Below are 16576 nucleotides of genomic sequence, written 5' to 3' on the forward strand. Positions count from 1 at the left end.
GTACACGTTACAAGGCTACATCTGTTTCTGTGCATTTTGTTTCACCGGAAAACATCTGCTTCCTCACTTTCTGAAATGCTAGTTGCTTCTACATTTTCCGCCATTACTTCACAAAAAACGAGCATTAAGGTTCATTATAGGAAACACCTGTGGTGATTATGTTGGGCTTGGAGGGGACCGAGGAAGAAGAACAGAAATCTGGGTAGCTAAAGAAAGAAAAGAGACAGGCAAGGAGAATGGCAGATTGGAGGCTGAAGGGTGTCTGTATGACAGAAAGGAACTTGTAAACAAATGGTGCCCAATGGCGTTTTATCTGGTCTTTGTGTCTAAGAGTATCTGCTAGGTTTAGTTTGACATCTACTCGTCTTCCTATTAAGATCTTAATTAGCCTAATGAGTTGAGCTGTGAGAAAAAAAAGTCAAAAGCTGACGATTTTTTAGCAGGCAATTATTGTACTGTCCTTCCTGTACTGGCCTTATCTGCTGAAGGGCGGAGATTGGGATCAGTGGACTAGCAGCCTCTTCGAACCTGGTATGTGCTGTGGAGTCTGGTATTGATTAGAGGAGCAGAGGAAGAGGAGGAGGAGGAGGAGGCAGACAGAGATTAGTGAACCTTGATGTTCTTTGCTTGTGGGATGCTTACAACCAATGCTGCTCTGGCTGCTGCTTGAGGTCATCGCTTCCATACAGTCAGTGGAATGGATTGATATATTAAATGGATTGATATATTAAATGCCACATCAGCGTCCTCCTTTTCTATTACCTGTTTTGCTTCTGCTGTTCTTGACTGAATTTTGAGTGAATGTCTTGTCTTTGTAAATGCATGCATTCTCTGCCCTTTGTCTGGTAGTCATGCTGTTTTATTATTGTAAATTACCATGGTTACATCAAAGGCAAAAGCTGTAGCACTTAAACAGCAATGCATGAACATCACCAAATTTATGTGTGGCAGCTGATTTATAGCCAGTCCTTGGCACACACTTGGCGCTTACATTTACTCTCTTTCTTTCTCACACCCACCACCTATCTCAAGGCTCCAACCCAGCCCCACACCCACACTATGCTGGCAATTTTTCTAATAAAAATACAGTTTATAAATAGACAATTCCATTCACAGCACAGCTCTACTTCGATGTCAGAGATGAGAGATAAAATACATAAACAGAGGTCTTTATAATGTTTGTTTAATACAAATTGGCAATGCAGGCGTTTGTACCTCATGACGACCACTGAAAGTTGGAAACAAACACAGATGGACAGATAATCGAAGCTAACAGTACCTCTGCTGTGGCTGCCTGCATATATTTTCCACAGTACAGCTGTTTAGACAGATGACAAGTGGTAACACTTTGACACTCAGCTGTGGCATGTGAAACTTTTTGTTAAAAACACACTTTACTCAGGTTAGAAGATGAAATTTGAAGAAAACCTATGAAAGTTTTAGGTTATGACACTTGTTTACTGGGGATGTGTGTGATGTGTTGACTTAATAATTAAATGTTGCCACCCTGGACAGTCAACATCGGAGTCAATTATTACTGATGATAATTTGGTAATGTACAACTTTAGTTAACCATTGCATCTGAGACATTTGCTGCTACCTACCGCTAGCTTGGACTGCCACCTTGGTAAATGACTGCCTCACACTCACTGTGGATGCTGTAAACCAGCAAGGTGCAAAGTGGGATAAATGTCATCTCGTAAAACCAGCGTGGTTTGGCAGCAGTTTGATCCAACAAATAAGATTATGTATGTCTATAACAAAATTGATTTACAGCCACTCATCCGGGGCAAATCATAACTACATTCAGCACAGGAATGTGGGCGTTAACCTGCAATGGAGGAAGGTTGGTGGTGCTACTGTCAGCTACACACCAATATGCAAACCAATATGATAACGTTTAGTACAACTCAGGCCCTCATGGAAATGACTGGATAAGATATGACTCCAATCAACTTTGCTGAAGGCAAAAGTTTCTAAGTTAATGGAATATGTTAAGTCCAAATACATGGTGCCATGGCAGAAAATGATCACACCTAGATTGGAACACAGCCATTGTTTTCTTACTTTTGGATCAGTTGACTAGTCGAAATATTAATTTTAATGTAACTGATAGTAAAATCAGTTTTCTAAGAACATCCTTATAATTTACCACTAAAACGAGATTGCATCTAGTGCAGTCAGCTATGATTGCTAGAGACAGACTCATTGAGTATTATGCATGGCCCAGCCCACTGTGAGTCTGAAGTTGTGTTCTGAAGTTGTGGCCTGATGTGAAATTCCAAAATCTCACCCTTGAAAATTGAATACTAACTAGCATTACATTCAGGCGTTTTAGTGTGCTGGAAGAAAATTACACATGGAAGACAAACAATAAACTAATGGATGCCGTGTAAAAGAGAGTGTAAATTACTTTATCTCTTTCTCTTGCCACACGTTGACTTATATGGCTTTCCATAAATTTCCATCTGATCACTTGACACTTTCTTGGTGTAAAATATAGATTACACATAAATTTTTATTCATGTCAGGAATGCACTGACACTATATGATTGGTATCGGCATCCAACCTAACCTTATTAAGCAGATTGGTTATCAGCCACGATGTCATTGATCCACAATAAATACATTTTCTTTTTTGAGTTACACATTAGCAAATATCTAAGAAGCATTTGTTAAGTTAACATCTTAAAGATGAGGCCTGATTCATTGTCTGGTTTCACTTAATCAAAAATTAGCGCACACATATACCTAGGAAAATTAACACAGCAAAAAGAACACATTTCAAGGTTATAAAATAAACACCCATTTTGTGTCAAGTAAATTTAGACTAGAGCATGCGGTATGTTAATTAATATAAAATAAACAAAATAGACTGCGTGCTCATATACTTATTTGGACCTTATTTTTTGTGTTTTCTGTCAAGAGTCTTTTATGATGCAGAAATGTCAACATCAGGTTTTAATGAGTGCACTTTGGGCATACTTTGAGAAATTTTATTTACAATTCATTAAATGCCTTCCACTGTTTCCATATCTTGAAGCAATAGTCAATCCTTCCAGCAGAACTGTAGTATTTAAAGGTATTAATAGCACCAAGTGTCACTGGTTACTTTAGCAGAATTGATTGATGTGAATTCATTAACAGGGAGGTTGTGATTATCTATACAAATTTTTCATCCAGCTTTTCCTGTGCCATGTGAGAAATATCCTCTTTGTATTGTTAATCTCAGGATCATGTGTGGACAGCTGTCTTAAACAGGTGATCCAAATGAAATTTGCATTTGAATATAGTTGATCAAATGATTTTTTGGATATCTGAAGTCCCTACTAGAAGTGCTTCTGAACATTTCAGGCCTCTGTTTTCCAATCCTGTCTTTTCATCACAGTACAGAGGTCTATTAGTAAAACCATAATGAATCATTTTTGAGTGTGATTGCCTGTGGGCCTTCTGGGAAAGGTAGTGTGTGGTTGAGAGGGCATCTGGCCAAGTTGTGCTAAAATGGAAAGCACACTTAATAAAGCAGTAATAAAGAGTGCAATATAGGTTGGGCGCATTGAACAATTGCTCCCCAGAGATACAGACCATTCGTCCATACACATTTAGGATTGCGCTTTCAGTCTCATGCATGCACCCGCAAACATATGAATTCACACACTTCACACACTTCCACAATTACTCAGTAAGACATTTAGCCTTTTCTGCCCCCATTTACAGTGTTGATTGTACTGGTACATGTAGGACCTTTGATAAATACATTGAATATCTTCAGAAAACAATTAAAAGGGGTGACGAGGTTGTCTCAAGTATGGCTCCTTATCAGGATAGGAGCTCCTTTGGTGCAGGTATCGAAGTGTACACTCTGCATCTTTCTCAGCCTCCTTTTGCTGACATCTCATTAGAAGCATGTCAAGTCCCTCCGCACAATGTTACGATGATTATACTGCAGAGATGGTGTGATTTACCGTGCTGGAGAGAAAAAAAGAGAGAAACTACTAGCTGCTTTCTGCACTCATCAGAAGCAGTGATATGACCATGGGGTTAATTGTGATGACAGTGCAAGGAGGATCAAAAGCTTCTAAAGCTCAGAAAATAGCATTTGTCAAATGCAATTCTCCATCCAAAAACCTTTTCAGCTTTAACAAAGGGGCCAAAGTAGGTACATTTGGAGACAGATACCAATATGCCACATTAACATACTTTTCAGAATTGAATCCTACTATGAATTTAAAGTCTGTTATAGGCTTGCAAATGTCATGTGCTTTTGACAATGCCCGGTGCTTTTTTTTTGCTGGAATATGTCATTGTCATCTTGTATCTGAAAACTGTTGACATACCTCTACGCCATCAGTGCGACATTCTGGCCAGGAGCATATTGGTGTAAATGACACCTTTCTCACAACCAGACCCATTACTCCATATATCCTGGAAATACCCCGCAACCCTTTTTATTGGGAGCTCTTCAGCTGACCATTACCTAATTTGTTGGCACAAAACCTCGAAGTGAAGTGCCAAGGTCCATTGACACCAGTACTGCAGGTTGTGATCCCTTACCAGCTTCCCACACAGGGACAAGACTTGAATGTACAAGCAGCAGTTTGTATTTTATGTTGCTCATCTCAGAAATGGTCAAACTTCAGACTGTCGTAGTGCGTATTAGAATGATATTACAAAAAGAGTTGGTAAGTTCTAGGGATCTGCATTAGTCTGCACATATAGTCAACTTGCTTCTAATAAAATATAATAGTTCTTAAAGCCTAATCCTTCAGATGTCTCTCATGATGTCTTTGTAAAATATAATATTCTACTAAGTATAAGATTATCTGCTTGGAATTTTGAACTACACTGTCTGATCCTCTTATGTTGACATACACAGACTAATTTAAAGTAATGTTAGGAGGAGCGCTTAGTTTGAATCTACTAATCAGATCATGACAACCAAGTTGCTTTACAACCATGATTGTTCAAATGCAAATATACACTTGACAAGCTTGCTACCCAGACATCTAAAATATGCTTTTGTTTTTCTTGAAAGTCTAGTGCAGTTTTAAATTATAATATTTTAAAGTAATCATTATATAATAAGCGGTGTTCTGTGGTTCAACTGACAGTGGATTTTGGAGTTTTACATAATGACATCATAATGATCTTTAAGTTAATCAGATATTGATGTTTATGTTATTTCATAATTTTTTACAAGCTTATTTTACAGTTAAGAATTAACTTGCCAGTGCTCCCTTGATGACAGATTACGCATACATACAGTATACCTCAGTGTATTAATCTGCATTAATCTAATATTGGCCAGTCTCTAGTCCATGATGATCAGCAGGTCAGGGTCTACTGTGTACTGTATATACCTACAGTATAATATATATGCATTACGTTTTTACACAGATGTTATGATCCTGCATCAGACAGCACCTCAGATGTAGCTGCCCAAGCTACATTTATCTGCTAATGAATATGCTGGTGTGAAAGTGCTAGGGTTTATATTTCATAGCCCTTTTCCTGGTGGTATTTCTTACAGTTTTACACTTCTAGAGGCTCCCAGCCAAACACAACAGAATGCCTTTAATTAGCCAGCGTTTCTGCATACAAAGATAATTGTGAATAATGCAGTTCTATTACCCAAGGGTGAATGAACACACCATTTGGCTCATGCCTTGGTTTCTCCATGGGGCATTTCAAACCATTTTTTTCTGAATTGAAGGTTAAGTGTTATAAGGACACAGCACAGAGGTGAGAGAAGGCCGCCCGATCATATTGACCCAGTGATTCATCTTACCTTCCCCTGTGTTTTGTGAATTGGGTTTAGTTGTGCTGAAGCTTTGTTGTAAGTGGGTGGACAAGGTGACCCGTGCTGTAGATCAAACTGCTGAACAACTGCTTGGGGACAAGGTCCTGCCCGCCTGACTGGACATCATTTTTCTCCATTTAGCCCCATCTCACACCTGTAATAGGGTGGTCGTCCACATGAATGCTCACAGTTCCGTTGGGATAGAGCCATGTTTTTGCTCGCATTGCTCTGTCATTAAGAAGAACAACAGATTTATGCCATTTCTCCACTGACTTGAAATGCCATTAACCTACAGTTTTATGTTAACATTTTTTTGAGGGAGTTGTTGGTTTTGGGGGCTTTCTTTTTATAATGAAAGATTCAGTTTGATAGTGAAACACTTCCAGTTTAAAGAAGATCAAATCCGTCTCATTATCTATTTGGTCTTTCACACACATTCAGTATTGATTGTAGTGCTTCTGCTGTGAAAAGCATATTGTAGAAAAATGAAAATAGTTTGCACACGGTGTAGCCTATTGTGACAGACTGCCATTTTAGAGGCCTTGGTATTTCTTTCAGACACACTGACATTTCCTTTGCTGTATCGATGCCAGGCCCCATCTATCGAAGTACACACAAACATCCAAATAGGATGATGCGTATACATCTGTATTTGCTGCATAAAAGGTGTTAGTTGATGGGTGAAGTGTGTTTGAAGGGATTGTGATTTGCTTCCAATGACTTAAAACATAAATCTTTAGAACTAGAACAAAACTGGCAAAAAAGTATGAATATAAATGTGAAGTTAAAACAGTGATCATTTAAAATGTTATCTGTGCACTTATGTGTGATTATGAATGCTAGGTCAAATGATTTTGGCAGGGAAATACAGTAGGTGTCATACTTAATTTAAAAAGATGTAAGAAAGTGTGTTAGTTCAGGCACCATGCTACTCTTTCTTAGTGCTCACTTTACTTTCTTCTCACTCAGGGAGTCTGTATGCAAATTTGAAAATCATTATATACAACAGAATATACTTTTTTTTTTTTTTTTTACACACATTGTAGTTTCTGCTAAAGCAGATTGCCCCATTCAACACAATAGGAAGCACTGCACGGTTCACAGACCAGTGTTTCATAGTGCCACCAAAACAGTCTTTAAAAAAAAAAAAAAAAAAATCCCAACCTGTTTTGTTGAAAAATAGCATTGTATGTCCCTCCAAAGGTTAAGTTGGAATTGTAAATTTGCTTAATATAACCTTTTCCTGAAATTGTTGATAAATTAGATTTTTGAGTAAATTCAGTTTTCCAAGGCTAAATGCAGTGTCTTTCTGTTGTACAATATGATTGGTCTCTACTGGTCACAGTTTTAGTCAATTACTTGAACGTAGCTCTTTTGCATCAGCCCACAATAATGTTCCCAGTCAGTTCACATTTCACATACAGGGGTGCGCCAAACACTTCACATGTTTGGATTCCTGTCCATCATTTATTCATATTAGGGAGACATCCGATGAGTTCCATATTCCTTCTGCATCATGAAAACAACACCAAACACACAACCAGAGTTGTCAAAAACAATCTTTAACCACAAGAAGAACAAGGAGTCCTGCACCAGATGGTATGGACTTCTCAGAGCCGTAAGCTCATCTTTATGGAGTCACTGAGACAGCCTAAAGCCAGAAGAACTGTGGTAAGCTCTCCAAGGTACTTGGAACAACGTACTTACCAAGTGCCTTGTAAGACTGTGTGCAAGTGTAAAAAAGAGAATTGATGCTGTTTTCAAAGCACAGTGTGCCCACACCAAAGATTGATATTAAGTTTCTGTTGCTGTTCTGTTTACTGCATTTTGTATGAAGTTAATTGGAGAATAAATAAATTGATAATACTGTGTTGACAAGTATTCTTACTTTTAGATTCTGAAACCCAGTGCTGTTCACTTACTGCCTGCTTATGACCCTTTAAAAGGTGCTGCAGTCATGAGATAATGAATGTTACTTACTTAACCTGCCAGTAGTTTTACTATTTTGGCTGATTACTGCACACCCACACACAGTTAATGACTGTTGTGAGACGTGAATCACCAGTTAATGTGTTGATGAGCAACACCAAGTTTGTGAGCTGCAGGGCTCTTTAACATGCCAGTCAATAGCATTTTCACAATTGTCTAAGGTATTCCTAATTAAAAAGATAAAAGTTAGGTGCCTTAGTGTCCTGTCGCTATAAACCAAGTAACCTGTATTGACCCAAATCCAACTTGTACTTTTTTTTGCAATCTTCTGAACCCCAAAACCTGCCAGCAATTTTTTAAGGCATGCTGTCTTTAAAAGAAACACCTAAATTAAACCATGCATCAGAGCCAGTGTTAAAAAAGGAAAAATTACCATATTTTCGGCTTTCTGACTGTCCTTAAACTAATCATGTGTGACATGTGGTTCTGTTAGGAAAATTAACTAAATCTAAGCTTAAAATTGTGATAGTTCATAAAAATCATTTTATTCCATGTCTCATTCAAAAATTCACCAAAAATAATCCCTTTTGCACCAGATGCTGTAAAAAGCATAAAATTCTGTGCTCCTCGGTGCAACTGAGAAGCCATTATTAACTCAGTTGCAAACAACAGTCACCTGGCAAAAATGCTGTGAATTTTTCAGTGAACTGCCAGCTGTGTTTACACAGAGCAGGGAGAAGATGGTTATGGAAACAAATTAGACATTGAAGACAAAAGAAAACATACTTGATCAATAAAGCAAATGTGCCATGGCTAAAGAATGGTATAGAGGGGAGCAAAGTTATTGAAAGATACATTCAGCATGACGTCTTTCCAGAGTTGATAAGCAAGAGTACAGTGAGAAATGGAAATAGTTAAGTATCTGCAGCTTGTTGAGATACCCAATATTAAATTCTCTCTGCTTCTGGCCACGATTGTGCTGTTTCCAAAGAAGACTTTGTTACAGTGAAAAATGAGGGTTGGGGTCAGAGGGTTCATTGCTAATTGTTATTATATTCTACATAATTATGCCATGAAAATATTTTTGATTTCATCTACTGTTTTATGTATGCAGAGAAAATATTAGCTGAAGAATGCTACAGCTAGCAAGACTGTGCTTTTTGTGACATTTTTCTACCAAGAGTGGTAAATGACCCCTGTGTGAATAACCTCAGTTGTCTTCGGTTTTGGTTCAACACAATGGATGTCCTTGTTGAAAGAGCACTTGAGTCTTTCTCTGAAGGTGAGAGACTTCTGTGGACCCGATTTGATGTCATGTAAACATGTACAGATCAACAGTATTGCAGAGAATGTAGAACTGTATGTACAGACACTAATTTTTCTACCAGTTGATATCTTTTGCCCTGCTTGATAAAGATAACGCACTATTAAATAGTCTAGGGACACTTAACCTGAGAGATAGGTATTGATTGTTGCTTTGCGGCCCTGATGGGAAAATCTGTGTATTTAAAAAATGATTTCACAGAATATTACTAACAGAAGTGAAGCAGTAATCTTTATTCAAGTGCATCAGTGTGTGTTAGACACACAGAGCCTTCTTGTTAGCTCTCGATGCTCAGTAGTCCAGGGCATGTGCCTGGCCTTGTGAGTATTGATTGGATTGACAATGCAGGCAGAGTTCCATTGAGGCACATCATGCATTCTCTCCTGACAGAATATAGAGGAGGAATGACCTATGTGTGCAGTGTCAGTGCATGTAGGTGGCCTGGGTGAAGTTGAGATGGGGCAGGTACATGTTAGTGTACACACTCAATCATACACTCTCTTCAGCTTGAAAGGACATAGATGTGAACAGAGACAGCATAAGTGGTGAAAATCCCCACAGTGACACTCCTCTGCTTAAGTGATGTCTCCGAGTGATTGCAATATGTGCTCTATCAAAAGATCAAAGAGAGACGGAGTTGCTCCACTCTTCAAGTCAAACAGAGTGACTTTGGTACACACTTGGTGTGATGTGTTAGCTGATGATAATTGAAATTGCCCCTCTCTTCACTCAGAGGTAGTACTCGTTCTCCTTTTTTTCTTAGTTTATTACCCCTTTTGTGATCTTTGCAGCATGTCCCCTCCCTCTGTCCCTCTTTCCCCTTTCGTCTCTCCATCCTTGCCCTTTTGCCTTCACCGAGTTGCTGTTTATTCACCAATTTTTTTTTTTCTGTTCCACAATCTTTTCCTAGTTTTTTGGCTTCTGTCTTGGAGCAGAATGTCAATAGTGATCGGGAACTGTGTTTAGGATTCACACAGTGTGCTGGCATAAGCTCATAAGAGTAATTAGATCTTCACTCACTGTTGTTCTTCCTTTAAAATGGAGGCTATCATTTTTGTCTCTTCTCCTCCCCTATCATTTGACATTCTGATGTCTGCACGGGCACAAAGAGAAACAAAAGAGAGGCAGAGAGAAAGGTTTGCAGATAGAGAAAAATAGAGAGAGGACAGAGGAGTGAAAGAGACCTCTGAGGGAAGATGAGCACAGAACTTGGCTTGGGGAAAATAAAATGGAAGCCTATTAGCTTCTGATATATGGTGCATGTAGTGATTTATTTTAAGGAATTATAACAACAAATAAGCCCACTGGGGTATACAAGGACAGCTGAAGAAATAGATAGAAAGAGAAGAGCATGTCAGTGGTGTGTGTGTGTGTGTTTGTGTGTGTGTGTGTGTGTGTGTGTGTGTGTGTGTGTGTGTGTGTGTGTGTGTGTGTGTGTGTGTGTGTGTGTGTGTGTGTGTGTGTTTCTGTGTACACATATAAATATTGGGGGATCCTCTTTTCAACCAATATGAGAGATTTTGTCACTCAAACGCATACACGAGTGCATACTGTACATATGCATGCACATAAATAAATGACAAATCCTGTATTCACTGTTCAAATATAGTCTGAGGTGTATGTCATGTCCTTGTCAGTGTCTTTTCTTGTCAACAAGACTTCACTCCAACTTCAAGCTTTTCTACACTAGTAGAATTGTAATCCTTAAGTGTTGCTGGATCACGTTTGGCAAACAGAAAGGCAAAGCACAGCTTATGGCTCAAGGGGCTCAGAGTACATTTGAAATCTGTCTGCCTTTTTCAGCTTTGATAAGCTTTGATAGACCAACTGGATTTAACCAAGCAAGCATAAGTGATGAAAATAACATGTTTTCACTGCACCAAGAACACTCAATTCATTAAGCTGTGTTCATCAATGATCTTTAAAGGTATACACTTATCAATATGCTTTAATTTTATTTTCACATTAAAAGGTACCAATCACTGTTAATGAATGAGTTCTCACTTTAAGGCCAGTCAATTTTAAAGATCCCCTGTGGTGAAAATCTAGTCCATTCCCTTGTTAACATGCCCATGTGGTGTTTTTTATGCGCTGGGAGACACATGACTGAAATAAGAAGTCAGTGCCATGGCTGAGCATTTTCACCTTGAAACTGCAGTGGACTTACTGATGACCTTCTAAGAAACAGGGATTTCATATGAAACAAACGAGCTTTCCATATTAGTATTCTTCTTGAGTACTGCTTTCCAGTTCAAACATGAATAGAAAAATGGCTGAAGTACTCCTGTGTTTCAACTTCCCATTGTGTAGTTTTAGTGTTTGAGCTGAGTTGTGGGTGAGCTGGTGTGGTTGTGTTGCAACAGGTAGTGTATGGGTGAGTGGAGAGAGAGGCAGAGTCTATTGTAAGACATGAAGGGATCATTGTCTTGGATTTTTTAAATACATTTTTGATAACTAGAGGGACATGCATGAAATACATGTCAGTGCAACACTTTCTCACACACACACACACACACACACACACACACACACACACACACACGTTTTTTTTACTTTCTCAGTAGCATTCTTCAAAACAACCAACCAATAAAAATGTGTGACTTTTGTGGATTGATTGTTGACAGAATTATTAGGATGAACAGTCTGAAGTCTTGAGTCAGAAACATACAACCACCACAGCACTATTTGCATCACTGGACATCCCTGGCATTCACTGCAGCTGGACCCTGCAACATATAAAGAGTTATATTTATCATATGAAGTAAATTTGAAATGCTTCCCTAGATTTAGGAGTTGTGTGTCTTTTCATGTGATTTCTTACCACAACAGACTGTCTTTCTGCCAGTGTTCACCAGGATTTCTATTTTAAAGTATTATCTTTAGAATGCCAGGACTGTAGGTCATAGATGCCTCTATATTTTTATACCTCAAAAATAAGTTTCTTCTGTTCCGTTTTGAAAGCTACAAGACCACAGAATAAGACACGGTGTCTCTTGACAAGAGAAGAAATCAAAGTGCGCGAGTTGGAATATGCCAAGCAAAGGAGACAGCTTGAAAACAACAGAGCTTTCCTGAACTGGTTCCCAGAGTCAGAACTGGAAAATAGGACAGTGTTATACTCTGTTATGGGATGGTGTGCCTTTATTGAGGTCTGGTGATTTTACTGCTTTAAAACAGGCTGTGGTAAGTACAGGGCTGTGTATTCATTCTAAAAAAGAAGAAGAGTTATCCACTAATGGTAATGGCCAGTACACGTGTTAATAGGATTTTATTTCAGGAAACACATGGAAATTGAAGGGGGACAAAATTATCATTATCAGCATTGAATGCCTTTTTATTTAAATGCCTGCAGAAACACACAATATATTCAACATGATGTGCGCAGAGCATCCATCATGTCACACACTTTCAATAATACTGCTTACTTTCATCAAACAACAATAGTAATTTGATATCATCATAAAACAAACATTAATTTTAAAAAAAACATTGTGTGTGGAAATGTAAAACAGTGGACATAGATTCATCACAGTGAGTTAAGTTTTAAGGAACTAGGGAGACATACAGGTTTCCTCCAGTTTAGAAATGAACTTTACAATATAGAACTGACAACAAACTATTTTTTTTATATAATGGCATTTTGTAGTGCCCCCCCATGACTCATTTGTTTGTGCTTTTTAAGATGACAAGGATGGCATGTGAGTGATGCGCTAAAAGCATTATAATAGATTTATCTTCTACCATGAAGTACTCACGAGTGAGGGGATAGTATGGGTAAGGTCAACAGTTCAAATTATTGTTCTCAGGAATGAAAAAGTGTGCATAATGAAATCCTGGCTGCATAGATACTGGAGCGCTCTGGCCCTGTAGTCCTGTAAGTCTGAATAGAAACCTGCTGGCTCGGTTTCCTTCAGAGACACTTATGAATCTGATTATATTGGATGGAATTTAGCGTCCCAGCACATGTGGACACAAACAAAATTGTTGGCTCATGTCACTTATGTCATCATGTTGATTTTGTATTACGTGTACTTTTTTGGTCTTTGTCTTTATTGCTATTAGCACTGAAAATAGAAAATGTATGAGTGCGTGTGGGGTTTGAATGTTTGATACTGTGGACAAACATGTAGTACATGCTTTAAAAATAAAGCTACAGAGTCACCGCTGTGAAGTTTGTTTTGCCAGTAAAGTTTGCACTGTAACTACTTCTAAGGGTTAGGTAAATGTAAAGCTACTGAAAATCTAATTGGGTTGCTGTGACATTTTTGATCAAATCCTTTCTCTTTGTGCAGAGATCAACTAAAATATTATGTCTGCACCATGTTTACACTAGCTACTTTGTGGGTAGATTTTCAGGATGAAACGGTTTGGTCTTATGCCTGGATTGCAGAATTTTGAACATGTTTGCCTTGCTGCAAACTGTGTGTTCATGGCAAGTGTTTTCTGTCCCCAGCGTGTGAGACTCTTTTAAATCCATTAGACTTAGTGCTAAATGTTCCATTTTCTGTTTACCAAAAAAGAAATCATCCCAAAAACAGTGATCATAGAAGTTGTGGTAAAAATGCATTGTTAAATTTCAGGTGAGTAATAAATTCGTAAGTGGAAAAAAAATTTGAATGATTATGGCAGGGTTAGTGAGAAACCAATGCATCAGAAAACAAAAGCATATTTGTTAGCGTGAGTTCAGGATCTTCTCACTATCGAAAGTTGAGATGGTTATATGTGCTGTTCCACTGCAATATGTTCGGTCAGAAACACTGTAGTTTGATGTCTTTATTGAGCACTGCCTCACAAGTAACACCTTCAGTCCAAGTAATGTGTGGTTTTAGAAAGACAAACAAATCAGATTCTTAACAATGAAATAATCTCCCTTTACATGTATATAGTAACATCAATGAAATAACAACTGCTCTGTAGCCTAGCCCAACAATCTAAATAAAGGCACAAGCTAACAGAGTTACAGCCTGTAATGAATTTAAACATTTTAACCCCAACACAAGAATACAACCCTATACAATCATTGTTGACAACTCACGTGTTTAAAGAGCGCACACAACTCCAACCATGCATATTCTGTGCAGTTCTGTATTTCCCACAGCAATGGTATGTCTGACCTCCTCTCTCCACTACAGTCAATTACACTGTCAATAGCCGTGCGATCCTATTGGCTACTGGCTGAGGTGTCATGAGGGGTGAGCAGGTCAGTCACATGGGAGAGAGAGGGCAACCTGGTGGGCAAGAAGGCTGCACTAAATCTTTTACAATATTAATGTGAATTCCTTCAGTAGCATATTGGGAATTCCATACGTTTAGATGACTAAGGCTCCAATTGGTTACCTAAACACAGAAGAATAATTACAAAACCATTGACTCATGCTGGAGTTCCTCACCATTTGTTTCTTTTAAAATAGTCAAAAAAAAAATGAAAATGTGCTTTTATCAAAAAGCTTTTACAACCATTTGAGAATAAACCTTTACTGAAAAACCTGAAATATATTTTTAAGTAGTGTTTTGTGGTACTATGCTTAGTTTTGCTTTTAGTTTTTAACAGTAAGGTTCGTTTTGTCCTCTACTATACTTTATTTTAAAATTCAGGTCACATGTCCTTATGGCATTTTTGCTAAAAGATGCATTAGGATCAAAAGCATTCAGCACCGTGGCTGAAAATTTTCACCTCAAAACTTCAGTGTACTGATGACAGTCTGAAAAACATGGTTTCAAACTTGAGGGGTTACATATACAACAGACCTTAGGAACTAATCCTGTCAACTTGCTGGGTGGGGCTTTGTGTATCATTCTTATTCTTCTGAAGTTTTTTTTTTTTTTTTTTTAATCAAAGGAGCCAGAAAAATACACTCAAAATGATATGCTGTAATGTTCCAAAACTGTGAAAAAAGGCAAATATCTGTAATGACATTTCAAAAAAAAGTACTGTTTGTCAGTTCTTAATAGGCATTGTTTTTCTTTCCAATAACTCCAAATACTTGCAGAATACTTTTTAAAATATAAATACAATAAAAAAGTTTTAATGTTGACATATTATCTGTAGTTTAACAAAACAGATAAAATCTGTAAAATAATAGGTGCCTGATACTTCAGTGTTCCAACTTGCTACTGTGTATTGCAAAGTAGTTTTATGCAAGAGAATAGGGAGAGGTGAGTGGAGACAGAAAAGATCTGCACATTCTAGAAAAGAATGCAGGAGGGGATTATTGTCATGAAAAAAACTGTAACTTTGATATACACAGATGACTTTTTAGTAGTTTAAGCAATGATGGCAAAAGGACATTAAATTTTGTAATGATTTATGCCTTTTTTTCTGTTTTCAGGAAATTCTTTCATGGTGCTTCTTGCAAATCACATTAAAAAGCTGTTTTTAAGAAGGGCATCAAACGTAAACTTCATTATGTTATTATTATTCACTCCATGTGTATGCAAGAAGTCTGGGGCACATCAAAGAACCATTTGATTTTGAGACGGCAAACAATCCATTAGCTGTTCCCATGGCCTGAGTGTTCTGTGACCGATTAGTTGGGCTCGTGAGCCTCCACTTCGATCCAGCGGAGCATTTATTCTTCCCCATCCTTCTCTAACCTGTCTTCCCTTCTCCTATCTCCCCTCTCTGTCACTGCATCAATCCCTTCTTATAAACCCCATCCTCCTCTACTAACTGACTCAATTACACGGAGCTCTTACAATGGCTATCAACACGTGTCCCTCAAAGTTAGATCATCCACAAATCCTAGATTTTCATTATAGATAAACCCCACATATCAAAGTACTGTAAATATACAGTTCTGCTATGCTTGGTCCATAATGGAGTATGAATTAATCAGTGGGCTAAGAATGATCAAAAAGTGAAAGAAAGTGTCTGATTGAGGGGAAAAAGAGAGCTGAAACGAGCATTTTGTGAAGGTTCCAGGCTGCCACGTCTAATCCCCCACAGTCAGCGCTGCCAATCGACGTAGCCCAGCTAGTTGGTGCTGATGGGGCTTGATGTGAAAATGGTGGGAGTGACGGTACACTCCCACGAAGAGGCAGAAGCAGAAGCAGCAGCAGCCACTGATTAATCCTCATGCTGGAGTCACTAATGATTTATTTATTTGGAAATTACAGAGCCCTGGGAGTGCTGGGCACGATTGATAACGAAACCCAAGAGCGAGAGTGGGGAGGAAGGGGAGGTAGGCTCAGAAATTTAACACTTCCTCCCACCTCATTGCTCGTCTGTGCATGGGTATATTTACGTGTTTGTGTGTGTGCTAGGGAATGTATACCTACGGGGGAAATCAAAAGGCTAATTCACATATTGACATCAGTGAAATTTTCCAGTAGTATATTTTTCTGATGTAAAATGTTGCACGGGTCTTTTCTGCCGCAGGCTGGAGTTTAGCAGCAGCACAAGACTCCAGCTGAGAAGATATTGATGTTTGATCACAGGATGTCTTGCCCTAAACATGGGGATAGATGTGTTGTGCAAGAGAAGCAATTAATTCATTATTTTCATGTTTATCTCACACTGAAAC

General features: G+C 38.3%; 1 protein-coding gene across 3 annotated transcripts in view; it reads left to right on the forward strand.

Moving 5' to 3' along the window:
• grik4 (glutamate receptor, ionotropic, kainate 4) overlaps window positions 1-16576 on the forward strand; it is a 304795-nt gene that overhangs the window by 19313 nt on the left and 268906 nt on the right. The gene's annotated exons all lie outside the window — the stretch shown is intronic.

Source organism: Amphiprion ocellaris, chromosome 7, assembly GCF_022539595.1.
Source record: "Amphiprion ocellaris isolate individual 3 ecotype Okinawa chromosome 7, ASM2253959v1, whole genome shotgun sequence".
Classification (NCBI taxonomy): domain Eukaryota; kingdom Metazoa; phylum Chordata; class Actinopteri; family Pomacentridae; genus Amphiprion; species Amphiprion ocellaris.